Source organism: Charadrius vociferus, unplaced genomic scaffold (genome assembly GCF_000708025.1).
Source record: "Charadrius vociferus isolate BGI_N301 unplaced genomic scaffold, ASM70802v2 scaffold68, whole genome shotgun sequence".
Classification (NCBI taxonomy): Eukaryota; Metazoa; Chordata; class Aves; order Charadriiformes; family Charadriidae; genus Charadrius; species Charadrius vociferus.
In genome coordinates, this window is record NW_009649946.1 from 1,732,370 (window position 1) to 1,759,975 (window position 27,606).

General features: G+C 39.4%; 1 protein-coding gene across 3 annotated transcripts in view; it reads right to left on the reverse strand.

Moving 5' to 3' along the window:
* Positions 1 to 27,606, reverse strand: part of PDE10A (phosphodiesterase 10A) — a 393,315-nt gene that overhangs the window by 171,563 nt on the left and 194,146 nt on the right. The gene's annotated exons all lie outside the window — the stretch shown is intronic.

Here is a 27,606-nt window from a genome sequence, read left to right on the forward strand (position 1 = left end):
TCTGTATTTTTAACATGCTATCAGTGTATGCAAACAGCAACGACAGAACTATAATAAAAAGTACCAAACCAGTACCGATGTAAGTAACAATACACAAAATAGCAATTAATAGAATCGCCTTACCTGTGGTTAAAACAATGCTGCCAGTATGCTCTATATGAGCTACACGACACTACTAAAATTCAAAAATGTCTAGCCAGTTAGTTTATATTGTTGAAGTCAAAGGCAGCTTTGGATAACTTAGCTGTGACCAGTACAGGTACATCATTTATCACAGCAGAGTTTGTACAGTTTGCTTCCTAAAGCAACTTCACATCAGAATCTCTGGATATCAGAGATAACCAATATAAAACAATTAACAAACCACTAATGTTGTCACAGCAGCGTTGAGAATTCTTGGCTTAAAAGAACAAAAGAAAACAAAAAACAACAACAAAAACCCCAACACACACACTCTCACTCCCTAATGTTATGAACGCCACTTAATATAAATATGTCAGCATACACAATACTTCCTGAATGCTCTACTGAATCACTCCAAGAAAAATTGAGATAACAAACTTCTATGTGTTTCTGTCAGTGCAGTGCTTGTACTAGAGATGATTATAGTGTTAGTAATGAAATACATAAAATTGCAAGATAGAATAGTGATTTGTTATCAGTCAGTAAAACCCTTGCAAGTAACTGTGACCATGGTTACATAAAGCATCAGCATTAGGAGAACATGCTGCACCTGCTGCAGGTAAAACCAGTGATTTACTGAGAACAGAAGAGGAAAACAGTATTTAGGAGTAGAATCAATTACAACGCACATGTGATTTTTTTTTTTTTTGGTCTTATTTGGTACTCCAGCAAATGTAACAAAAAGGCTTCTCATCAAAACACAAATTATCAAATCTCAGCAAGGTAGCTAGCACCACCCCGTGATAGTCTCCTCACACCATTAAGAGAGAGGAAAGAATGGCCCCAGTGCATCAGACCTGGAAGTAGCCATCAACGGATTCATCCCAGCTCCCAGAGTCAGGGAAAGCTTCACTATAAACTTCAGCAAAAGTAAGGTACAGCTCATGCTTATTGTAATATAGGGTTTGTGCTTCATTGCTGAAACATGCACTTACTTGACAGCAAATATAAATTTCTGTTTATAATGACTTATAATGTTGCACTGATCAATGCCATAAGATACCAAATCAGACTGGTCTTAACACAAACAGGAATCTAGTTAAAACGATATCAGCATAGCCCTGAGCAGACGATGCGATCTTCAGTTTTATTTATTTTTGCAAATATAGATGTTACTATGGCCTGCCACTGCCAAACAGGAAGTTTGAAGCTAGAAATTGACCTTTTGCTCTTCTGCTTGGAAGCACAAAAGCAGTAACTCCTAGTATGTGATCCAGCTACACACCACCTCAAACACCACACTCGCTCCTCCAACAGCTGCTTTAAGAACCAGGCAAGCTTTGGATGATTCTCATTTAGCTTACCTAGCCAGAAATGACACTAAACAAAGATGAGAGAATGCAAAGTGAACCTTATTTATACAGGCAAAGGACAGTCTGAAGATTAACAAAAAAGATTTATTCAAAATTAAATCACACCACTGGAAACTGAGAACAAGTGCACTGGAATTATTCTGTACGTAAGAAGTAGCAGCTCAGAATTGAGATCACACAGTTCACAAACATGTGTGTTCTTCAGACCTTTCTCATTAAGGTTGTTTTATTTTTAACTAGGTTTAGCTAGTCAGAAGAGAGGGCATAAGTTTGTCCACTAGCCATTATGAGGCCAGGAAAAACTATACTTGGCTAGATACAGGAAAACAAGGGGAAGAAAAACCAAAAACAAACACACAACACCACACCCCCCCAAAACAAAACAAACAAAAAACAACAAACAAAAAAACCCAAACCCAAACAAAAAACCCCAAACCCAAACATTCATAAATTTTGTCAAGAAAACTCATTATATGACTTTAATTAGGACTTTTCTATCAGATTCAATATTTATTATATAAATACAAAAGATCACACAACAAAGGATTGGTAGTTCAGTCTACAAAATCAGTTATAAACCAGGAAGAACACTGAGTGGCACACCATTAAGCGTGGTCAAGAATGTAATATTCCTCTCTTGTCATTCGTGTTTCGAAAGTATATTGTTTGCTGGTTTTTTACTTCCTATTGGAGAGTCATGGCATTTCATAGCCACACCTATTGCAACTTCCCATAACCACATCAGACACAATGCATAATGCTGTTCTCAGTGAAATAAAAATTCTGATTTTCTTTGCAAGCAGGCTGAGTTCAAAAAACAGGATCAAATTTATAACATTAATAAATCACCAAAACCCAAGATAACATCTCAAAAGAGTGTAATATATAAGCCTTATCTATATTTTACAAACACATTAATCATGAACAGATTGAATAGGCCCATGGTAAATTGATCCTTCATCCACATCCATGTGATTTCTTTTCAATGGTTGATGAAATATTCTTAAAGCAATATTCTACACTATTTCCACCATGCTTTACCAAATCTATTCAGCAGACCCTGGTCTTCAGAAGTCATTTTTCAGACACATACGTGCAAGCAAAACAGTAGTCCATGTATGACATACACCTTGGGTGCCCCATTCTGCCACCACCATAAAGGATTCCTGTGGCACTGCTGAATTTTCAAAGCACAGTGAGTTGCAAATCAGATCTGTACCTACATTAGCACATAGCACAGCCTGCCAGGAGTGCATTTCCAGACCAAAGCAGGTGATTACAAGCACCCAGCATTCATACTTCCAATGGTTTGGTGGGTTTTATTTCAGACCAGATTAAATTTGGTCTATGTACCAACCTGCTTCATTAGGTAGAATGCTGTAGCCCACATCCCAGTTTTGTTTTGTCTAGAAATAATACAGTTAATGGATGGATGCTCGGTGGGACCATTTTCTGATGTGAATGAGGAATTAATGAGAAGAAGTAGAACAGTAATCTCAAAAGCACACTTCTGACCTGAACACACTAATGTACACATGCTCCCAGTCACACTTTTCACCACATACTGTTAAATCTTGGTGTCAGCCAAGGAAGAACAATCCAGCAGATGGAGGCTTCAGCAATGAGCAATCTAGTACGCTCTCACCATAAAGCAGGCAGAACTGAGCCTCTAATAGAAGAAATTGGTACTTCTTCATCGCCTGATCATATAAAATCTGCCTGAAATCCCTGCCCTTCTCTACACTTGATCATACCCTTTCTTAGACCTAGGCTGAAACCGCTTCCTCCATGGCCCAATCCTTACCCTTTCTCACTCAGCCCATGACCTGAGCACTCTTCCTCAGCAACCTCCCCATTGACCACGTTCCTTTTCTCCTTAAACTAGCTGTGAGTCAAGAGACATTCAGGGTGATACCTCCTCTAGGCTTCCTACCAATCCGCACAGTCATCTAACTCTCATTCTTTCAAACCAAAACTGAAGTTCCAGCAGACCTGGATACACAGCCCTGAATACAGCAACGATGCTGAAAGAACAGAAGAGGAAGAGCAGAGCCACAGCCTGCAGCAGCCTGGAAAGGAAACAGGTCTCAAGCTATCTGGATAATGAAAACCTTGCATGAGTTCGACCATCAGGGAATGGTATTACACTTGAGTCAAGAGATCCTCAGAAGGAAGACATTCAAAAAGCAATCTAACAAGATACAAGGGGAGAGGGAAATTGACTCCAGAGAGTAAAGTTGCCTGGAACAGAATGAAAACAGATCTTGGAAAGTACTACATGCAATGCAGAAACATAAGAAAAAGTGAGAAAATATATATAGGACAGATGCAGATAATTCATACAGCTATTTTTTTCATTAGAAAAATCTAAAATACTATTTTGCTATTCTTTAACAAAGTCATTCTCACTAACACGTCACTAAATCTTCAATTTAATGCTAAATAAACTTATTGCAGACTGTGGCTGGAGGTGGAATGCAGCCAAGCTATTGCTCAGTAATGGTTAATAAGCTGTTTAATTGATCTACTTAATGCAAACTAGGTATTAATGCAATATATGAAGAAAAGCATAATGCATACATTTAAAAAAAAAAATCAGTGAAATGTACAAATGGAACTATTGTATGGAACTATGAGCAGATACGGATTTTCTTTTAAATAGGCAATTAGGTATTTCTGAAAGGCAGCAGTAGTAATAAGAAAGTATTTTGCAGCACTAACTGTCTTTTGCTTTCAGCAAAAACTGTAATAGTAAAAACAGGAGAAGGCTTAAACTAGCTCAATTCAATAAGAAATACAAGAAAACGCAATAATAGTTTTCACAGCTGAAGATCTGTGCAAGGGTTCTAAGTTAGCCCTGTAAGAGCAAAGCTCTGTAAGATGAATGAGGACAGACAACCAGGAAACTGAAACACTCACTGCTAAGTTTAAAAGACAGAACAGAAATGAACCATTTTTTTTCAATTAAAAAAAAATCATCACAAAACACAAATCAAAAGTCATTGTTGCTCAGAATATGCATATAAAATCCTTAAAGCAGCAAAGCACTTTCCCCACAGCACAGAAAAAAACCCCTCAAGGTTAAAAATTTAGGCCAGAAAGTATAAGTTTGACCCACATCAATCTTCTGTTTATTGAAGAGAGTTAAGCTTAGAGAATCCCACACATTTACAGACAGACTATGGCAACTGCATTATTTGATGTCCTGCCCAGTAACAGTCAATCTGGGCACTGTTCCTTGATAACACTTAAACACCCTGGTTTCAAAGACAGGATGCCTGGTGCTGTCTTCCCTTTTACCCATTGCTTCCTCCCCCCTCTTGAAATTTCAATGCTTTCAGTAGCCAAAGATATTTTTATACCTTTTTTTGGCCCAACCTCTAAGGCAACGAAAAATATTTAAGGGGATTTCCCTACTTTTAGGAAGACTCCTAGCTACTGTCAAAATGAGAGATCACTGAGTTTCAAGCATCTGTCAAATCAAAGCAATCTGCTGTACAATATTTTATTTCTGTGTAAGAAGTTCAGCTGGAATTTTCAGTGATGCCTAAAGCAGATCAGCTGCTCTGTTTCTCACTACACTTAAAAACAAAAAATAAAATCTTGCCTACTTTCTCTTATATACCCTCTCCTTCCTAGTACCACAGGTATAAGAAAAAAAAAAAAAATCATCATCTTCAAGACTGTCAACACAATAACTATAACTAAACCTCCAAAGCAATATAATAGTTTTAGGGAGGATTTTTCCTACTCAGCATACTGCATGATCTCCCCCAAGTCAGAAATAAACCAACGTCCTAAGCAGGGTGCCTGTGGGCTTGACAACACAAGCATTGGGACCAGTCCTACACACAATCCCTTATCAGAAATCAAGGACTCTTTCTATGGTCCCTATTCATCAGAAATCAAGGTCTCTTCTACCACACCTGGAACAAAGATATTAAAAATAAAATATTGTAACCAGTTTAAACTATATTAGTAGATACAACATAATCCTACAACCATGAGTTTGACTTATTCCCCGCCACCACTTCCTGTCCTCAAGTCTGTCATCTGATGAAATGCAGAGATAACAGCATTCCAACAGCTAAAAGAAGCTCATTTTGTGATGGTTTACGATCCATCCGAGAGAAAACCGTTTCACTGCTTCCCCACACACATATTCTCTGTTTCAATGTCCCCTTGAGTAAAAATGGGGGCACCCCACATAAACCCCAAACTTTTTGAATGACTAGAAAATAACACCACAATTCTGTAGTCAACTAAAGATTTGTCCAGCTATTTTTGGATCTCCTGTGTGCTAATGCTCAGCTTGATTCTCCAAGTCATCAAGGAATACTATTAAAGGTCTTCATACAACGATAAACAAGCATACTACTGAGCCACAGATGGTCAAGGACTGAAATAATATTTCTTCTATTTAACTTCACCTTAAATGTTCTTCCTAGTCTTTAATCCAAAACAAAACAAAAAGGCAGTGAAAGCCTACAGGTCTAGTCTGCACCAGGATCAGCACTGGTCCTTCTCAAAGCAAAGGGCTGCCAAACAACTAGGGTAAACATAAACACACTTACACACTTAACATCTATAGCTGCAATTCTCTAACACACTTCCAGGATACAAACCTGAGCCCGTGCTGTTTTAAAGTGCATTGAAGAGAACAATCATCCATTATTTTAAGCTAGTCCTCCGCTTATAAAACCTTTACTTTCCAAAATCCTGTAACATTCTATTCTTTCCTGAAAGATGACTGTTTTCACTCAGCCCAGCAAAAGATTTGTCCATATATGGACAACCCCGAAGACAACAAATGGCTCTTTTCCCAGTCTATTATCAAGCCAGGAAATTAGACTGCCTGAGGTACTCTGCTTTACTTACTCGGTTCAGAGCCGAGAGAGGAAACATTGGTGAGTTCGTCAATCATCCAGTTTCACACGAAGGTGAACAGATGCTTATCCTTTACAGCTTTAGCAGCAATCACTACCACCAATTATATAGAAGATTAAAGTCCTCACACAGCCATGTGAGATAACAGAGCGCTAATGATGACAGTCGAAGTTACAGGGCAGACAGCTGTGTTCCCTAGGGCTTGGCAGAGGGGAGAAAAAGAATATTTTTTTTAATAATAATTTAAAACAAAAAAAAAACACCACACATCAATAAATTCAGCAACACTGAAAGAGTGGAAACAGGAAGAAAGCAAAATCCCTTGTCTGTTTTTTAGTAAAGCCTCAGAAATTTCCTTGCCATTGGTAGCATTTAAATTCAGTTCTATATAAACCTAAAGTCTGAAAAATGCTACTGGTATGAAACACTTTGCCCTCTGATACTCAGGCGTCTGTAAAGCTCTTTTGCCTTTCCACGCTCAACTTGCAGTTCAACTCACTTTCTTTAGTAAGAAAGCATATATACAAGGAATCTATACCCTGAATAGCTCTGAAAAATAGATTCAAGGTCCAAAGAGGTTAAGACTTCCTGAATGACCAAGAGATACCATCCTCCTTTCACACTGGAAATCCTGCAAAGAAATCCCTCTCACAGAGCCAGCTCAGCTGGGTAGAAACATAGTGGCAGGCCAGTCTCTGCCCTTTCAAGCTCCAACAAAGGAAATTATTAAGGAAGCGTTAAAACTTAAGTGTGCCATAAAAGGCATCTACCAGAAAACTATCTGCTATTTGCAATAAAGAACGTGCCTTATTTACATGATAAAAAAAAAAACACTGCAGTCCCTACACTCTCCTAACATACAGAGAAAAAGAATGTATCACAAGAAACATGACCAAAGTTTGATATTTCAGCTCCTCAGACTGGCAGAATTTCTTTCAGAAACTTGAGTAGGTGGGACTGTATCTCCTCAATGGAAAAATATGAACTGATGTGTCATAATCTATTTTTGTTTTGTTGGGATTTTTTAAATCTTCCTCTTCTGCCAGAAAATTCCTTATTGCCCCTTCCATTTCTTGATGTCCCAATTGTCTTTCCAGATATGTTTATTTTCTGATTGGCAAGGAAACTATGAAATTCTATCTTGTTTCTTTTATACGCTTTCTTACTCTCTTCCGTTTTCCTCCTATTAACACATCCTGCACACGTTAATCTTTCAAAGTACGCTTCGCAGTAGAATCAAGGCAGACCTTTATGCTGCCAGCGTTAGTCACGACAATAAATAGCTGTAAGATGGCTACTGAAAGCACTCACACAATTGTAACCGCTAGATATCCATTCCTGGTATTTCTCAAAAAGATTATGGGTATCTATAAAACTACCCATCTCATTAATTTGACAGCTGCTCTCCCCTGCTAAAGCTGTCAACAAGGGGGCAGGTGTTCGGTCTTTCAGACAAAAGTCTCTTCTGAAATGGAATTGTGATGGGATAAAAAATACAAACGAAAACCCCTCTTCCTGAATATACTGCAACTACTGAGATACTGTGGTAGGATTCAATTGACAAAACATACAAGGAGTTTTGGAAGGAGGAAAGCGCTCTCATCCTTTCAGCAGATAGCCCTAACAGGGAAGGCAAAGCCATCATCTCATCCCGCTAGAAATCCCACCTTTGTCTTTTAGTAGGATTATGAACAGATCTATTTATGTTGTTAAAAAGACTGTTACCAGCACTTGGTAGTACTCTATTTCCTTCCCTAGCTTCCACCAGCTGTCCACCTTCTACATGAATGATACATGAAAATTTGACAAAGGTAGAATACATTAGTAAGGAAAAACATATTTACCATAAATCTAAATCATTCCTAAATTAAAATCAGCAAGGAAGGGGAGCAGGTGAGTGAAACTGCAACAGCTCTAGCAGTTCACAGTTTAACAACAGCATTGAAAAGCAGTATTTCCCTTCCTCCTTTTGACCATTAAATCAGATGAAAGGTTACTTCATCTGCCCAACACACTAGTCCACTTCAAAATGCCACAGCACTGAAAAACAACTGCTGTCTACATACAATTATGTGAACACCAAAAGAAAAAGCTGTGGAATGGTAAACTAATTTGCAATCATATTTGGACTCCAGCCTCCCAACAGCACTGTTTTCTCACCACAACCTCAGAAACAGCAACTACCATTTCTTTTCACAAAGCCTGCAGATTTTCAAAGATCTCACAAGCCCATCTGTTGAGTCAAAGAAAGGAAAGTCTCTGTAACTTTCAGAAAAGACTCGGGAAAATTAAGCTGAATTGAAGTCAAATGTAGCAAGTGCCTGAGTAGGAACTATTGCTGTGACCTGAGCTGGAAGGGTAAAGGGTCTTAAATATGCTGTAAACTAGATATTTGTTTCCTGAAATACAGTAGCTTCTTGCTTGTCACTTTCAGAAGAAAAAAGCTCAGTTAAATATAATGAACTAAAACATACTCAGATGTCAAATATTCTGGTTTGGGCAGTTCCACTGTGCTTCCTTCAAAACCTGAAATGAAGTTGATTAAATGAATTATCCTTATCCAAATTCATTATCCTAGCAGACTTTTAGTGTGTTTGTTATGGAAGCAGACCATCAAAGCTTCCTAAGTGTACCACCCCCCCCCCAAAAAAAAAAAAAAAATTCACATTGGCAGACTTGCAGCTCTGAACGTTGCACAACTGGCTGAAGGACAAGCAGGGAGTTGCCTGTCTGCAGCATCCCATCAGAAGAACGATCTAATATTCCACCCGCTACAGGATCAGCATTGTCCTCAATTCATACTTGCCACAAACACTGGGGGAATAAAAAGTCTGTTTCAAGTTCAAAATGCAACTTATGAATCAGAAATACACCTCTAGTGTATGTTATGACTGCTGCCCCTTTGTACAACAGCTATTTCATGTTATATTTTCTTAAAAACTTCCATAAAAACATAACAATCCTGTCATAAGCAAAACATGAGTCACCATACCCACCCCCCCCCAAGCTGCAGGCCAGCCGGGAAAAAGGCCCTATTTTTTATCATGGGGGAAGTAGTGAAGGAAAGGTGTTTTCCATTTTCTGTCGGAAATGCACATAAGTAGACATCAGCAGCAGAACTGTGTAGAAATTTCATTAGAAAAACCCATCACTGCTTGCAATTCCCTCCTTTCACTTGATTTCCATTTTCTTTATGCGGTTCATGCCCTTGAGCTTGTGCCAATGCATGATTTTACAGAAAGGCCATGTGAAAAACTTAGTGGTTCAATATGATTTAAATGACCAAAAAAAACCAAATAAGAGAATGACAGTTGTTTCAGATGCAATTGCTATAAAGTAGGAACCGAGCGCACCGACATCTGAAAAAGAAAACTTTCACCAGTTTAACGTACCTTATTCATTAATTCAGACCACATGATAGTGTCCTTTCAAGTTGATTTCCCCCAGTCTGAAGCTAAACCAGTCTTCATTTAATTCACAAATGCATTTAGAGAGACATCACCCCACTTAAAAGAAAAAAGTCTATTCGAAAAGAAATCTATTTACCATTTTCATCTGTGAATCCAACTCTGGTTTAGAGAGTTTTATTGGGATTTGAGTTGCAAATACATCTTTGGCCTGGAAAAACTAACAGCCACAAAATGACCATAAACAAAATAAATATCTTCAAGTCGTTACAAAAACATACTTTCTTTTATTTTACAAAATCATTTTATCCTCCCATTTTTAAACCACTTGTAGAAGTTTTCTTCAGCAAGATTTATGCAGAGTTAAGCATATAAAAACCTGACCTACAGCATACAGAAAGAACAACTGTCTGTCTAGTTACCATTCCCTTCCTATCAAGGCTACCAGAAGGTTCAGCCAGTGGCTTGCAAACTTCCTTGAGATCATGGCCTATAAAACATCACAAGGAATTAGCCATAACACAAATTACCATTATTTTTAATAATGTATAGCCATCAGAGCTCCATTATGACCAACAGAGGAAGGAAATTTTGCAAGTAGTCATTTTTGCTCCCGTATCTGCATACATAAGAAACTGTTAAAGTGCCCGAGAAGTTCTAAAGAACATCATCACCACACAGGTCTGGCTGAATTCTGAAAACATCTCTGTGATCAAAGTGTCTGTACACAGGAGGGACTTTTTTGCTCTTCAATTACTTTTTTTTTTTTAATTGGTTGTATACTTTCCTGCCACCCTATACTACCATTGCCCTAAATACAGCAAAAGTCAGCTGAAGTTACTAGCACCAAACTTGTCTTCTACTCCACTGCTATGATCTCCATGGAAATTAAGGATAAACAAGAATAACTAAGGAACAACGATTTCCTTTGGAGTATTCTTGAAGATCTTTTGGTCGCAAATACATTACACATAATTATTCACTCTACAAATTATCACTAAGGTAAATTTCTGTGTGTTGTATTCTAACAACTTTGGCCAGATAAGAACATTTGGACACCTCAAGCATTCAGACCAACCACTCATATAACAGGGAGCTCGTGTTCGTCCATATATTGCCATAACTTACTTTTTCTGAAGTCAACACAGAAGAAGCCATGTCAAAAAATTAGCAAGACAGTCATCGTTTTCCAGAGGCCAAAAAATAATATTCAGAAGTAGTCACTGAACATTTCTGGTTTCAATCTTTGAAAAATTTCACAGCATTTCTGCAAGTGAAGAAATGCAATGTGTTTCTACTTCAGATGAAATGAGTTTTTAGACAATACAGTTAAAATAGTATATAATAAAGCAAAGTGATTTGGCTTAAACAAACACTGCTGCAGCAGACAGGATCAAGGTGATACTGTTTCAACTTAATGCATTTTAGTTTCCAAGACAGACTGAGAGGAAACAATGCATCTTCATCAGAAAATATATTCTCGACAGGAGTAATACACATTAGATAAATATTTAATCCTTTTGAAGAATTTGTCTGTCAAGTCCATCCAGCTTTATGCATTTAGCCCCTCTTGCTGTATCAATTATGTTGATTCCCTGTTTTAGCATAGTCTGCAGAGGAAGAGACTGTAAGTTTTGCTGAAATCAGATTTGGCTGCACCATATTTCAAAATATTTTTTAAAAATACTCTTTGTGAATAAAAATATTTCGACACTGCTTTGAGGGACTGATGTCATGAAATCAGATTCATAAAACATGAACAACCCGTTACAACAAAAAGATCAAATAATAGGAGTAAATACGATTGCAAGCGAAATCAATGACAAATCTTGCATTAAACAGAGTGGAGCTGTGATTTTGTTCTGTTTCCAGGAAACACAAATGCATTACATCAGTTGAGATACACTTCCCATCACGATGACTCGATTGCAGAGTCCCTTGCTAAATTACACTTGATAAGGAAGAAGCTACTGAAAACATCATTGACTTCTCCCCCAGAAGCTATGTATCTCTACCTTGTACATAAAACATTAAAAAATTTTAGGAATCCAAAGAAATTACAGCCATCATTAACAGAACCTCAGTGCTACTGAGAACTAATAAAGATGCGACAATAAAACCCCAACAAATCTTTAGAAGGTCAAAAGAAACAAAATATGCAATTGTCTTACTGGCTTTTCAGCTACAAAATTTGCCCCTACAAATACATTTTGACCTTATGACTAATTGCAATCAAATTTGACCAAACAATAGATGTATCAGATGAGGTCACAAAAACCAGCCACTAGGAAGACCACAGACACGAACAAGTGGCTGCTAAATGAGAACAGAAATTCTGCCCACCATATGAGATAGCAGAAGTTCCAGGCAGCATAAAGGCTAAGCAGAAAGAAATGGGTGGTAGAAGCAAAGAGAGAAGAAAAAGCAGCAGGAACATCCAGACTTCAGTTCTAATAAATTGCTTGGGGTTTAGAGGTTATTGGTCTTTGTCTTACTTAATTTGAATTGCTCGGTCACAGGTGCAGAGTTGAGCAGATTCCCAGTGTTTCAGCAGAAAAACCATGCAAGCAAAGTAGCTGAAAATATGGAGACATACAAAATGAGAGCAGGACTTTGGGTGGTACCCAAATTATGCATTGCTCCAAAAAAAGAAAGCATTATAGCAGTAAGATGACAGTATTTGTATGTTTGTATTACAGTGTTTTACCAAAATATTTCATGAATACATAGCTAATTTTTTTTCAGAACAGCATTATTACCAAACAAGTGTGGGATAGAAATAAATTGTTAAAAAGTCAATAAATAAATCTCAAGCCTGAATTCAAAAGGTTCACTGATCTCTGCATCAGCTGATCAGTTGATAAAACTGAAGGACTAAACCTTCCTGATCTCCTTCTATGATAAGGTGACCCACTTAGTGGATGAGGGAAAAGCTGTGGATGTTATCTATCTGGATTTTAGCAAAGCTTTTGACACTGTTTCCCACAGCATTCTCCTGGAGAAACTGGCTGCTCCTGGCCTGGACAGGTGCACTCTTCACTGGGTAAAAAAACTGCTGGATGGCCGGGCCCAAAGAGTGGTGGTGAATGGAGTTAAATCCAGTTGGCGTCCAGTCACAAGTGGTGTCCCCCAGGGCTCGGTGCTGGGGCCAGTTCTCTTTAAAATCTGTATCAATGATCTGGATGAGGGGATCGAATGCACCCTCAGTAAGTTCGCAGATGACACTAAGCTAAGCGGGCGTGTTGATCTGCCTGAGGGTAGGAAGGCTCTACAGAGGGATCTGGACAGGCTGGATCGATGGGCCGAGGCCAATGGTATGAGGTTCATCAAGGCCAAGGGCCAGGACCTGCACTTGGGTCACAACAATCCCATGAAGCGCTACAGGCTTGGGGAAGAGTGGCTGGAAAGCTGCCTGGCAGAAAAGGACCTGGGGGTGTTGGTGGACGGTGGCTGAATATGAGCGGGCAGTGGGCCCAGGTGGCCAAAAAGGCCAACGGCCTCCTGGCCTGTATCAGGGATAGTGTGGTAAGCAGGACTAGGGAAGTGATCATCCCCCTGTACTCAGCACTGGTGAGGCCCCACCTCGAGTACTGTGTTCAGTTTTGGGCCCCTCAGTACAAAAAGGACACTGAGGTGCTGGAGTGTGTCCAGAGAAGGGCTACAAAGGTGGCGAGGGGTCTGGAGAACAAGCCCTATGAGGAATGACTGAGGGAACTGGGGTTGTTCAGCCTGGAGAAGAGGAGGCTGAGGGGAGACCTTATCACTCTCTACAACTACCTGAAAGGAGGTTGTAGAGAGGTGGGGGCTGACCTCTTCTCCCCGGTAACAAGTGATAGGACAAGAGGAAATGGGTTCAAGTTATGTCAGGAGAGGTTGTTTAGACTGGATATTAGGAAACATGTTTTCACTGAAAGGGTTATTAGACATTGGAATAGGCTGCCCAGGGAGGTGGTGGATTCGCCATCCCTGGAGGTGTTTAAAAAAAGGGTAGATGTGGTGCTTATGGACGTGGTTTAGAGGTGGTTTTGTCAGGGTAGGTTGATGGTTGGACTTGATGATCTTAAAGGTCCCTTCCAACCTTAGCGATTCTATGATACATGGAAATTTTGGCAGCCAAACAATATAAAAAACACTAGTAAGTAAAGGACCACATATAAACACCAGCAATACAAAATAGGAAGTCACCATTATCCATGCTTCTGCGTGTAAATGACAGTGTGCATGTTGAATAGCAACATAGATTACTTTACAGTCACTGTATGATTTTAAACATGCTTATCTGTTTCTTATTTTCACCCTTTACTGATACTCCATCTCAAAAAGATAATTATTTTGAAGTGCAAGAGCCCTGATATAGTTTCACAAGGACTTCCCAACTGATGCAAAGATGCAGGTTTGAGTTATGAAAATATCTACAAAAACACATCCCATTACTAAACTGCAGTTCTCCCTCAGTATGGCTTAATACTGCACTCTTTAAGCAACAGCACTGACTGCAGCACAATTAGCCGTGGCCAGACCACACCAGCAAGTACATAGGAGGAAGAAACTATGTTCTGAAACTCAGAGCAAATTCATATTAAAAGGTGAAGTAAAATAGCTGCAAATTCTAATGCTCAAGATCAATAAATGAGGCAGAAAATTATAAGGGCCAGAAAACTATGGATTGCAAATACAGTCTAGAAGCATCTGGAGGATATCTTCTCTTCTGTTTTCTCCTTCATCTTTTTTCTCCCCCCAGTCTTAGCACTGGTGAGGTAAGCTTGTCTTTATTGTTCTTACTGTTACTCAATGAATATAACGCTACGTGCTAAAACAGTAATTCTTCCCTCAGTGAAAATGTATCTTAGAAAAGTGGCAGCAGCAGAAGTAGGTCTAATCAAAACTAATCATTACCTCACTTCATGGTTTTAATACAAGAACATTTAAACTGGTTTCACTGTTGGCCTTGAAGATAACAATGCACCATTATGTTTTTCATTCAAAGCTCCTAGATCCCCAGTCTCTGGGAGCTGTTTACAGAAAAAGATAAACACAACAACAAATTAAGTCATGGGAAGCTATAGCAACATTCTCCTTGGATCATTAAAGCAATGCTGTCTGGCAGAGGAAACCCCAGATTAGAAGCCAGGTCCTGAAGTCCCATAGTGGCTCTGCCATTTTTCTACTTTGTAGCCACTCACCAAGTAATCATGAAATGGTTTCGCCAGCTGCTTGGAAAGATGACAGAGGTTTCCATGTTGTCTATGTTTTAGTCAACCTCCTGGTTTAGAAAACTTCCAAGTTTGTTGTGAGAACTAGTCTGTGCTCACTGAGCACTTGGAGGGGCGAGCGTAGGGGTGGTAGGTATCATTATTTCAGGCTGTCTCCAATCAATGACACACACAGAACTAGTGAATATTCTTGTACTTCTGTGTAATTCCTTCGGCATTCTTCAGTAATATGCAAGCAACAAGTCTATGACTGCCCCATAGTACCAAAAAATTATTGCATGCCCACAAAACTTTCATGCAACCACTACCCCTAGAAATGCCCCTAAGACAACTAGCAATTCCACACTCTGTGGAAGGTCTTCACTATGGAATTAGAAGGACTCACGGTTTGCTAAGAAGAAAAGAAGATACCAAGTAAACACTTCCTATCATCAACATCATGCACGTTCTGCACTGGGTAAAATACTGGGCAAGCAAAGCAAAGTCCTGTGGGGAAAAAAAAGAACCAAAAACCAAACACCAAAAGAAAAAACATTAAGCATGCAAGTAGAGACCTTCATAAAGCTGACTTCCAAGATGGCAAAATTTACATTACATAAATCATGCTATTTCCCCATCTTTGAAGGGCACTTCTGCCTTAAATAATACATTTTAAACATGCACTTCCAACTTATTTTCAGAAGTTTATGAACCCTTTAAGGCATACATCTTCTCCCTTTTTAATCCTGGTCTGTTTTAACTGAGAGCAGCTCCTCAATCCAGATCACCATGGGGCCACATGAATGTGCCTGCGCAAGGAAGGAATCCACATGTACAGGAAAGAACAGCCTTAAGGAGGAAAAATTAGGACATTTCTTTAAACAGGAGGGTTAGTTTATGTGAACTTCAAGTAATCATGAAACTATGATCCAAACATGATCCAAGATGAGCTGCTGATGAAAGGGGTCATCCTCTCAGCTGATATGGCTTGTTTTTCCAGCAGCACTGGTGATCCTCTGCACTTATACAGGAAGTTCACCAGCAAAAAACTTACTCTACACCTGAGACAGTCAAGAGGCATCTACCATCTCAGCTCCCTGAAAGAGCTTGCTTCAGGGTCAGAAATGTTCCAGCATTAACAGACAGAAGGGGAACGAACAAGTAGGTGTAACAGTTTATGTCCTCATTACTCCTAACAGCCTCTTGCAACCTGCTTCTAGAGATACCAGCACACAAGTAGGACCCAAGGTCACTTTTGCAGTTCTTAATCAATCACAGCAGCCTACAGCTCAATATATTAGCAGACATCCGCCTCTGCATGTATCACAGGTTAGAAAGCCAAACAATGTGCTTGAGCCTCTCTTCTGCCACCTCTGCTGAGCTGGTAGTGACACAAGCAGAGCAGCATAGGTTAAGTATCTCAGCTGCCACTAGTAGACCTGCCAGAGCTCATCTCTGAGAGGCCTTAAACCTACCAAAATTATATTAGTTTAAGCCAATATAGAAGTATTTATACAGACTTTCAAATCATTTTGACAACTCTGTTTTAAGTTCCAAAGTGAAGTTCAGCACAGGACATTTCTATATTTAAACAAAGCTTAAGTCTTAACAATTTATGTTTTAGCAAAAGAATTTCAATATTCCAATATTGCTCAACATAACTGTGTAACTGTTCTCATGGTCTCTTTTCAGTTTTTATATATATAGCAGATTTCAACTTCCTTACCATTCCTCCCTTCAGCTCCATAAACACCAAAAGAATTGTTGTCAAACAAGAAAAACAAAAACCTCCTCTTACAAGTGCTTAGGAAAAAGTGTTTCTTGGCACAGCAGAAGGGCTAGTTGCTTTGATTCAAACACAAGTTGTTAAAACAAGATGTTGCAAAGTGCTAACAGAGTAGTTCAACATATTTAAAAAAAACACATGCAGCTGAATGAACAAAAACAAACAAAAATTAGCTTTGCAGTCAAATCAGAAGGTAACAACTGCAACATCATCTTGTAAACAAGAATCAAGGCTTGTCGTGGACAAGTAAGAGGTCACCATCAGCAAAGTAACCAGCCACAGCGACGTCAGCTATACTCACAACATATCCATGGCTAGAGCCATCCATGGCAGTTCATGTTAAGAGACAGAGAAGAGGCATGTGCTCTACATGTAGCCAGATTTATGCTTTAATAAACTGTTAGAAAAAAAAACCAGGAATAAGATGGATAAATTAAGTTACAAATAAAGCTTTCAAAAAAAAAAAAAAAGGGGGGGGGGGAAGAAAACACACAGGGTAGAACAGTAAAACTTTCAGAGTGACCTAGTAAAATAATGGTAAAAGACATGGCCAGCTGGCATACACAAGAGATTGTCAAATAGCAGTTGGCCGATGGGTGAAGATAACATTAAGCTGCAAAAAGTGAGGAAATAAATTAAAATATTATCTATAAGTACATTCATAAAGCACATAAGATTCACTGGGCACCATTTATGTTGTTACTAAGAAGAGGAAAAAAATATAGTTAAGCAAAAAGAAAGCATTTGTGGCATTAAAAAGAAAAATAACCCTCACTTAAAAAACTTGTAATCTTACACTTCGGTGAAATCTTATACTTCAGTGAAAAGATTTCTTCAAAATTTGATGATTTTCTGGGAGATATTTACATATCAAGTCTTTCATCTACCACAAAGGAAACCTCTCGGAGTTTATAAATAGCTTTCTCTATAAGGATGAACATTTTCTTCTGCTGTAATTGCATTCCTTTGAGCAATAAAAATGTTAAACTTCTCTTATCACTCTAATCTTCTCTGTTCTCTATTTCTGATTTCTACCCCTTCAATACTACTGCCATAGTTGGATAAACCTCCATCATTTTTCATTAACATAAGATATGTGATACCATCACACACACTTCGTTCATCCTTGTCAACGGACAAACTGTGTCTTCTCATTCCCCTATGAACAAGCATTTATGCATTTTAGCCACAACTTTTAAAAAGCCTTCCAAAGCAGCAAGTTGATGAAACAAAGACAGACAAGCTAAATAATTGCACTGAGTCAGGCAGCAAGCCATGTCCTCCAGCAATGGTCTGTTGTTCACTGGACGCATCTTTCATTCAGGACTTTGTAGAACGCGTGGTTCATTCGCTAGGAGAACTTGGTTTGTAGAAACAAGGTCTGCCCTAGTGCCACAAACAGTATAAAAATTCCTCTGATGGTCCATATGGCTATGTCCCTGTACAAGTAAATAAAACAGCCCACAGCCTGTTCTCTAGCCACAAAGTAAAGGCGCATGACACAGCTTGTGTCTGCAAAGCTAAACTCTTCTCCTGACACAAGGTCAGAAGAGACAAGTACCATTCCCACTGCCTTTTGGGAACAGTCCCTCTCTGCTTTCCCCCAACGCAAATGCAGGCAGCTAAGCATTGGTCTAAACTGGACCAAGGAGCACACTGAAAATTAAGCAGAATGGACAGGGCTGGAGCTCAAGCCCACATCCTCTCTGTGCTTAGTGCAGAAGTATAAACACTGCATATAGCTCCAACGAAAATCCACAACAGGTTTGAAAGAAACAGGCAATCTACATGCATATTTCTACCCTCAAACAGCCTATGAAAGTTCCTACAACATGCCAGATGATCCTGTTCTCTCTACCACCACAAGACTTCAGCCAGAAGTTTTAAGGGGAATGCACTGTTCTATAAGCATTGGAGACTGCAGATCACCCATAATCTCTGACCTCTTAAAAGCACTTCTCAAAAGGACACCTCTAATCCCAAGACCCTCTTGCATTCATAATCATGAACTGAAGGCCACAGAACTACATTTAAGACTCAAGACTCGTGAAAAAGCAGCTTCTCGAGGGTAGTTGTCTCGGGAGTCTTTACTGGTGAAAAACGAAGTCTGAAGAACAGGAACAGTGAGAGACATCCACACAAAACTGATTTGCACACAACCATGAGACACGGGAGCCTGGTACGATGAAACCTGAGCATACTAACTAAGGCAGTGCTTGTTTTGAGAACAGATGAGTTCAGTTTCCTGTTACACCAAACAGTAACTTTCATCAGTCCTACGTTTGCTTAAAAAAAGGCAAGGAAATAAAAAACTCTACTGACATCACACTTAGGGCTGGGCAGACACTGGCAGATTAGGAAATACAATGAGTCACTGCAAATACAGAACATAGCAAGAGTTTTCAAACTGCCATGCAAAATTTAGTCTCACAAAAAAAAAAAAAGACAATACAGCCGAAGTGAACTTCACCAGAAGAGTAACAACAGTGTAGTGCCTTCACACAACCAAAGCAGTAAGGTAAAATAAGAACAAACAAGAACATTGTAATAAGGACAGGGTACGACACAGGCCCACTGCAGGACGGAAGAAAATCAACACAATTCTACAATCAAGAAGGAAACATCAGCTAAAATAAGCTGATGGGTGGACAAGGAGGAAATAATATTAAGCCAACAATACAGGTACAACTGGGGGAAAAAAAAAAAAAAAAAAAAAAAAGAGAAAGCCATGAAAAGAAAGCACAGCCGACAGAGCTATGTTCCCAAAAATAATTCACTCTGGAGAAATTGCCAAGGTATCTGTATATGCATGAAAGAAAACCAAAATATAAACACACAAAAAAAACCAACAGTGTAAGTAAAAGAATGAGTTATCATAAACTTAACCGCTGTTTGTTAGGGAAAAAAATCATTAGTGAAATCCTAAGGCACATAACTTTTTTTTTTTTAAAAAACTTTTTTTAGCCACCATCATTCAGGCTAAGGATCCTATTCCCTGAACCACCAGAACACCTCAATGTTGCAGAAATGCTACTAAAATATCTAGGGCAAAGAAAGTGGCATCTTTCCTGCCAATTAGGAAATTTCCCCACAGGGTGAAGCACAGTAAACAGTATTATCAAGATGAACATGGCAATGCTTGTCAGCAGCTAGAAATATCTGCTATTTTAGTTACGTACGGATCAGAAGGATTAGAGATGCAAGGTTTCTGTACAAAGTTGTTAGAACTTTGGATGCAGAAGTTTTCTTTCCTTTAGGAACTATTTGTGGCTTGACGTTAGAGGATTTATTTTTGATGCAAATGGAAGGATAAGAAGAAGGAAGAACGTTGGAATTATTAACAGCTGAATAAACTTTGTTAAGAGAAGTACAGCTCAGCTGCACAGGAGTTGGTTGACAATGCAGAAACAAGGAACCAGATCAATAAGTGCTAATGAAAGCATTAAGTCTTCACAGTTTCCAGATGGAAGATGTATTAACTGGTCTCAGATCCTGACTACCTCTTCTTTGGGTCCCAACATCAAAGGAGGTGAGATTACTACTATTTTTATTATTATTTTAATCAGAAACCCCTAAAATGAGTACGAGTTCTCTAAAGACAGTGAGCAACATCTAAAATCCTTCTCTTTTGGTATTCTTGAGCTAGAACTACTTTGGAAAGCCTTCAAGCGATACAGAGACCCCAATTCTAGGCCTACTGAGACAGAAGATTTGGCATCTCTTAGTGATGTGACATTTTATTGTTAAAAAAAATCTCACTCACCCAGACTAAAACTTGCTGTCAATGCATTTTTCAAGGTAGTATGAAATTTGGAAACACAGTATTTTTTCTTCTTAATACCACCTATGACAAGGTGCTTAGGAACTGGGAATTAAGAAAGCTTCCTGTTGCGATAAATCACTGAGAAGACAACATATAAAAATAAAACCAAAATAAAGGAGTTCCTTGTAAATATGCAAATGATACACTTTTTTGAACTAATTCATACTCTTGCCAAGTTTTTTTTCCCCTAAGAACACAATTAGCATATTTCTAAGTTGAAATAAAGCATTCATAGTGTGCATTAACAGTAAAGATGAATTCATCAATTTACCATAAAAATGTAGAACTTGTTAGCCAGATTGTCCTTCTCCCCTGCAAAAACAAACACACCATGAGCATTTTGGAATGTTCACTTAATAAAGTCATGATTGTGAGTCTGTTACCTGCCTTTTGAACTGTCTCATTCGAGTGTGCAACACATTAATACATTGTCTGGCATAGCACAAGCCAAAGTCTTCTATAAACATCAGGCAGGCTGGTTCCTCCTACACCAATTATGACAGCTTGACAAGAGTGATGATGAAACCACAGAAATATGACGCTTTCTCACAAGCTTTTAGAAAAGGGCCGGGGGGAAGAGCGGAAGGGGGGAAGCCCACTTTCCAGGATGAAAATCCTGTTTCCTCACCTTGAAACAAATTAGAAAGAAAAAAAATAGCAGCATTTAATAGAAGAGAACAAAGCTGAGGCTTGATTGAACACAGTGCCACATTCAAACCCATCAAGTCACATCCCACGAGATAAGCGAGGCTGAGCTGTGAGAGCCTTCAGATGGCAAAGGAAAGAAGTACTGCAAGGAGCTGTCAATCAGTAGGTGGCACTCTTCAAACTCTGACAGCGAGAAGTCAAGTACCAGCGCAAGTGAGGACACATTACATAGAAAAGTCTGGATCTTTAGCAGAAATATCAACAAGAAATACTGAACAATTCTAACCCTAACTGACACCCACGGGGAATGCAATGGCTTCATTTCAACAATATATACAGCAATCCTTGTGTGTTATAATTTTTGAGTGCTATAAATATTTTGGATGAACTCTACTGTATACTAGTGTACTAAAACCAGTATCTTAAGAAATTATCTATTACATCTGCAGAATACTTTGAGTGCACCCTTGTAGCTAACTATGTAGATGTAAGTTAAATTTATGAATGTTAAAAATATTTTTTTAACATCACAAAACATAGTATAATTATTTAAGTTTTGCCACACCTGTTCTTCAAAGCTCGGCAATAAACTTGTTACAATAAATGGAATATATAACTAAATCTTTTGGAACAATATATGAATTGTTATTGCTGTGATATTTACCGGTGAAGATGAAGCCCACGCATCAAGAGATTCAATTGTTTTTAGAGTTCAAATCAATACAAGGTATAATAAAAATGAAAACATTGCTCCATAAAACAGGTGTCAAATTTTCCATTCCTGCAAATAGTGTTTCTTCATTTAACAATTATAGACTTTTTTTGTATTTTCAATACAGATTGAAGTCAATACACATTACTGCTCATTTGATAAAACAGTAAAGGAAGAGCAGATTTAGTAACAAAGTTCGAGTACAGGTACTTGTAATTGAATCAGCCAGCAGAGGGAGTATAAAAACAAAACAAACAAACCCAAACAGCTCTTTTTCTTTCTCTATATGTATTTTTTTACTTACGATCTTAGCTTCCTTTTAGAATATGACAATAGTGCCAAAAGTGCAAAAAATAGAATATTGTGAAAAACATTTAAAGTACTAAACAAAATGACTTGAAACTAAAATACTTAAAGTAGCATTAAAAAATTTGGCTTGTATTAGCCTCACCAAACTGAAATACGATTTTAATCACAGACAAGGTTAACATCGACCAACAAGCTGCATAAGCCATTTCCAAGTTATAAATACACACACACTCTCATTCTTATTTTCCAAATATAAAACTAAGTTCATTATTTGAGAATACTGACAGAATGTTAGGTATAATCTATTTGTACTACAATACAGCACAAAATCTTAAAACTGAACAAAAGGTACTGTTGTACTGATCTGTACAACAGAAGATTTAAAAGCAAGTAAGCCAAGTATATGCCCTAGATCATTAGTGGAAATCAGTTCTTAGTGACTTGATTTTGAGAAGGTCATATAAGTCATGTATATGCTGAAATAAAAACTTATCTTTACGCTTTCAGGTTTTCACTATGTCCAGCTGATAAGTATGGCTTAAACACAAGCAAAAGGAAGGACATGAACCAGGTGACTGGAGCCACCAGCCTTGTGTTAGAGTCTTAAATGAGCTGCCGTTCTCCTCACAGCAGTGACAAAAAAGAGACCCTGTCCCAACTCACATACACTCTCCCCACCATGCATAACCATGCCTTCCACAGTCCATCTTGCATGAGGAGCAATCTTACTGAGTTAACAGTGAAGTTACTTCCTTTCTCAGGGCCTATGAGCGCTACGTACCCCCAAGCCATCCGGCAAATATGGGCAGCACAGCTGAGGAGTCGAAGGGACAGAGGATTAGTTATTTCAAATGTAAACTGCATGCTTTATAGACAAACATTTGTAAAAATATCTGACTCGGACAAACAAGCCCTCCTTCACTTGTTAAATGCTTGTGCCCACATGGTTTCCACTCCCTTTCCGTGCCATTCCTTGCTGTCTGCCCTATGTATTGGTCCATTATCCCTCTAAATAGAATGGCAGGACTTCAAACCAGAATATGTGGTGTTCTATACATTAATACAAAATGTGGTATTATGAAACATCAGTCCTGACGGCAGACACTGAATGACATCACTTATCATAACTATACACTGCTTTAGTGACAATTTTGCTTTCAATTAATGCGGAAACAGAATCCCTGGGGTGAAAACCAGAGACAATTCCATTTTCTACATCAGCATCTAAATTTTAAGGATGATTTAATTGTAAAACCAAACCCTGTCCACCTTTACACATGGGATTCATTGCTGAAGATCAGCATTTGGTTTACAAAACCCTGATTGCAACTAATGAATACACAGACCAGGAAAAAAAGAATCAAGCCAAGATTAACTTTCCCATTAGTGCAGGTAACAGGAATACTTTTAACTTTATTGAAACCTTAATTGCTATTTTCTTCCACAACTACAGATCTTACTACACCTACTTTTTCTTAGAGTACTACTCAATCGGAAAGCCTTAGCATCTATCACATGAAGGTGCAAGATAAACTTGCTGCACTACAAAAAGGCAGATAAAAGGTAACTGTATAGAATATCAATATACCAATAAAACCTGGACAAGCAGAACACCCCCATAGTGTAAAATACTCATACCTGTGAGTAGACTCACAGGACACAGATGAAATACACTACACATGTGCAGCTTAAGAGACCTTGAATGTAGAAGGAACGTTACCCCTGAAGGTAAGACAAGTCACAGAAACCTGGAATACCTGGCAGCTTGCATTATCCTAAATATGGTAGAACTCCACTAGACAATTGATCCAGAAGGTTAGAAACCAGAAGTTTCTCAAAACACTATGTTATGCACCAAGTTACAGATTTTAAACAGTTAAGAAAATCAACACACACCACACAAAGTTCAGATCACATTTGAGACCATCTAAGGAACCTGAAGGTGCACAAATTCATGGGACCTGATGAGATGCATCTGCAGGTCCTGTGGGAACTGGTGGATGAAGTTGCTAAGCCACTGTCCATTGCATTTGAGAAGTTGTGACAGTCCAGTGAAGTTCCCACCGACTGCAAAAGGGGAAATATAACCCCCGTTTTTAAAAAGGATGAAAAAGAACACCCGGGGAACTACAGGCCGGTCAGTTTCACCTCTGTGCCCAGCAAGATCGTGGAGCAGATCATCCCGGAAATTCTGCTAAGGCACATGGAATATAAGGAGGTGATCGGTGACAGCCAACACAGCTTCACTAAAGGCAGATCGTGTCTGACAAATTTGGTGGCCTTCTACGAGGGGGTTACAGCATTGGCAGATACAAGAAGAGCACCTGACATCCTCTACATTGACCTGTGCAAAGCATTTGACACTGTCCCACATGACATCATTGTCTCTAAATTGGAGAGACATGGATTTGACAGATGGACCACTCGGTGGGTAAGTAACTGGCTGGATGGCGACACTCAAATTGTTGCGTAAACAGCTTGATGTTCAAGCGGAAACCAGTGATGAGTGGAGTTCCTCAGGGGTTGGTGCTGGGACCAGTTCTGCTTAACATCTTTGTTGACAACATGGGTGTTGGGATTGAGTGCACCCTCAGCCAGTTTGCTGATGACACCAAGCTGTGGGGAGCGGTCAACATGCTGGAGAGAAGGGATGCCATCCAGAGGGACCAGGACATGCTTGAGAGGTGGGCCTATGCAAACAAGTTCAACAAGGTCAAGTGCGAGGTCCTGCACCTGGGTCGGGGCAACCCCAAGCACAAATACAGGCTGGGCAGAGAATGGATTGAGAGCAGCCCTGAGGAGAAGGACTTGGGGGTATTGGTGGATGAGAAGCTCAACCTGACCCGACAATGTGCATATGCAGCCCAGAAAGCCAATCTCATCTTGGGCTACATCAAAAGAAGTGTGGCCAGCAGGTAAAGGTAGGTAACCCCACAAGACCCCCACCTGAAGTACTGAATCCAGGTCTGGGGCCCACAACAGAAGAAGGACATGGACCTGTTGGAGCAAGTTCAGAGGAGGGCCACGAAGATGAGGGCTGGAGCACCCCTCCTATGAAGACAGGCCGAGAGAGTTGGAGATACTCAGCCTGGAGAAGAGAAGGCTCCGGGGAGACCTTATAACAGCCTTCTAGTACTTAAAGAGGGCTTACAGGAAAGATGGGGAGGGACTTTGAAATCAGGGAGTGTAGTGATAAGACAAGGGGTAATGGCTTCAAACTGAAAGAGGGTGGATTTAGATATTAGGAAGAAATTCTTTACTCTGAGGGTGGTGAGACACTGGAACAGGTTGCTCAGAGAGGTTGTGGAGGCCGCATCCCTGGAAGTGTTCAAGGCAAGGCTGGATGGGGCTTTGAGCAACATGATCTAGTGGAAGGTGTCCCTGCTCACGGCAGGGGCGCTGGAACTAGATGGTCTTTAAGGTCCCTTCCAACCCAAACTGTTCTATGGTTCTATTATATACGCTTCTGCAGTCCAATGCTTTACTAGGAACCTTAAAAACAAAAATAGCCAGATATGGCACAAACTGAGTATTGCAGAACTTAAAGTTTTAATAATATCAAGAACCTTCTAACAAAATCCTGACTGGAGAGCACGCAAATCAAAAGAGTTCAAAGGAGAAAGAAGAATACATCTCCAGTGATTTCATTGTTTTCCAGTCTTGAGGATTCTGTCAGGTCACTTTTAAATCTCCCTTCCAAAAAGCTCATCTCGATTCTCTTCCCTACAGAATTCCTCAGTTTCACTGTAAAAATATTTAGACTTTTTTGTCTTTAAAGTCAAACAGTGTATTTATGTACATATGTATGATTTAGAATCTAAAATGCAATTCAGGAAACAAAAGCTATGAGATGCAGCACATTATCTTCATTATTCTACATGACCTCATCCTCTTCAAAATAATAATAGCCTTCCGGCTGCACTGTAACCAGGACTGTGCATAGTACTCCAAACAGTTGGACAAGTGCTCTTTGCAGTAGTTGCACTGGAACTGAATAGTATCTTGTTTGACTTCCCTCCACTCCTTTTTTCAGCCTGGTTTCCTAAGGAAATCAGACTTATGCAATCACTCGGGGAGGGAGGGAAGTGTAAGCATATGTATATACGCACGTGGATGTCTGCCCGTCTGACCTCACTGATACCTTTTGAGCCCATTGGCCAGTTTCAATCACATTCAAGAGGAGTAGAGATATCAGACATTTAGGTTCTTGAAAGTTTCATGAGAGCAGGCTGCAGAGCACGGAAAAGTGTCTCCACAGAGAGAGACACTGCATGTCTTCTTAGACGTCAGTAAACTCACAGGGGAAAGAACCATTCTGCTCCTTTCCTGCCTGCAGGAAAATCTTCAGTCAAAGGTCACAATCAGTCAAAGACAACCAGGTTTCTCGTGTTCAACTGTTCATAAAATAGCTTAAGTCGAATTCACCACTGCTTTTAAAATGGTGTTTTGAACAGAGCTGATGAGTTCCATGTCTTCTTTTTCTTGGTCTATCATAGACCATGTGCGTTGTGTAGTTGCGCTACACGATGCACTCCCTGGCTCAGTCCCTTGCTCCCAAGACCACTTATTTTAAAATGTCAGAGTTGTACCACACACGGCAGCATTCTACCCCTCTCAAACACAAGGAAAATAAAAAATGGAAGAGCTTTGGATTCCCTTCAGGCCTCGAAACTAAACAAGTATATGGTCCTGTAACATCATCAACTATTGAATAAAGTTTCAAAAAGGTAATGCAGCAAATACATAGTATCTTTATTTACCTCTATGGTAGAACAGAACAAGTACTACCACAATAGCTTGCGAGCGTGGTAAAGAAGCTGCAAGGCAATAAGACAAATAATGAGGTTTCAGCTGACATCTCTATAGTTCTTCTCACATTCCCCCAAAATACATATACATGTGAACTATGTATTATTCACCTGTATCCAAAAAGCCACCGTGTTAGTATGCTAACAACTTAAAATGCAAGTTTAGGAAGACTTTAAGGTTTAAGAAACTGTCACAAAAAGAAAGAAAAAAAAAAATCCAAAACAAATAACCACAGCTGATCGAAGCCACCCTAGGCATCAAAGCATTAGGCGAGCAAAAAAATAAAGTTTCTGATTAAAAAAAAAAAAAAAAAAAAAAAAAGAGAGAGAGAGATGTATTTCAGCCCTGAAACACTCCGCGCTTGGAAATTCCACGACCAAACTGTACCCTAGCACATTGCCCGGCGGGGCGCCGGAGCGGAGGGCTGACGGGAGGGCAGGGGCAACCCGACCCCGGGAGGTTTCAGCCCGAAGCCCCGGCCGCTCCGCGGACGCCGCAGCCCCGGGGGCGCCCCCCCGGCGGGCGGCGGTCTATCAG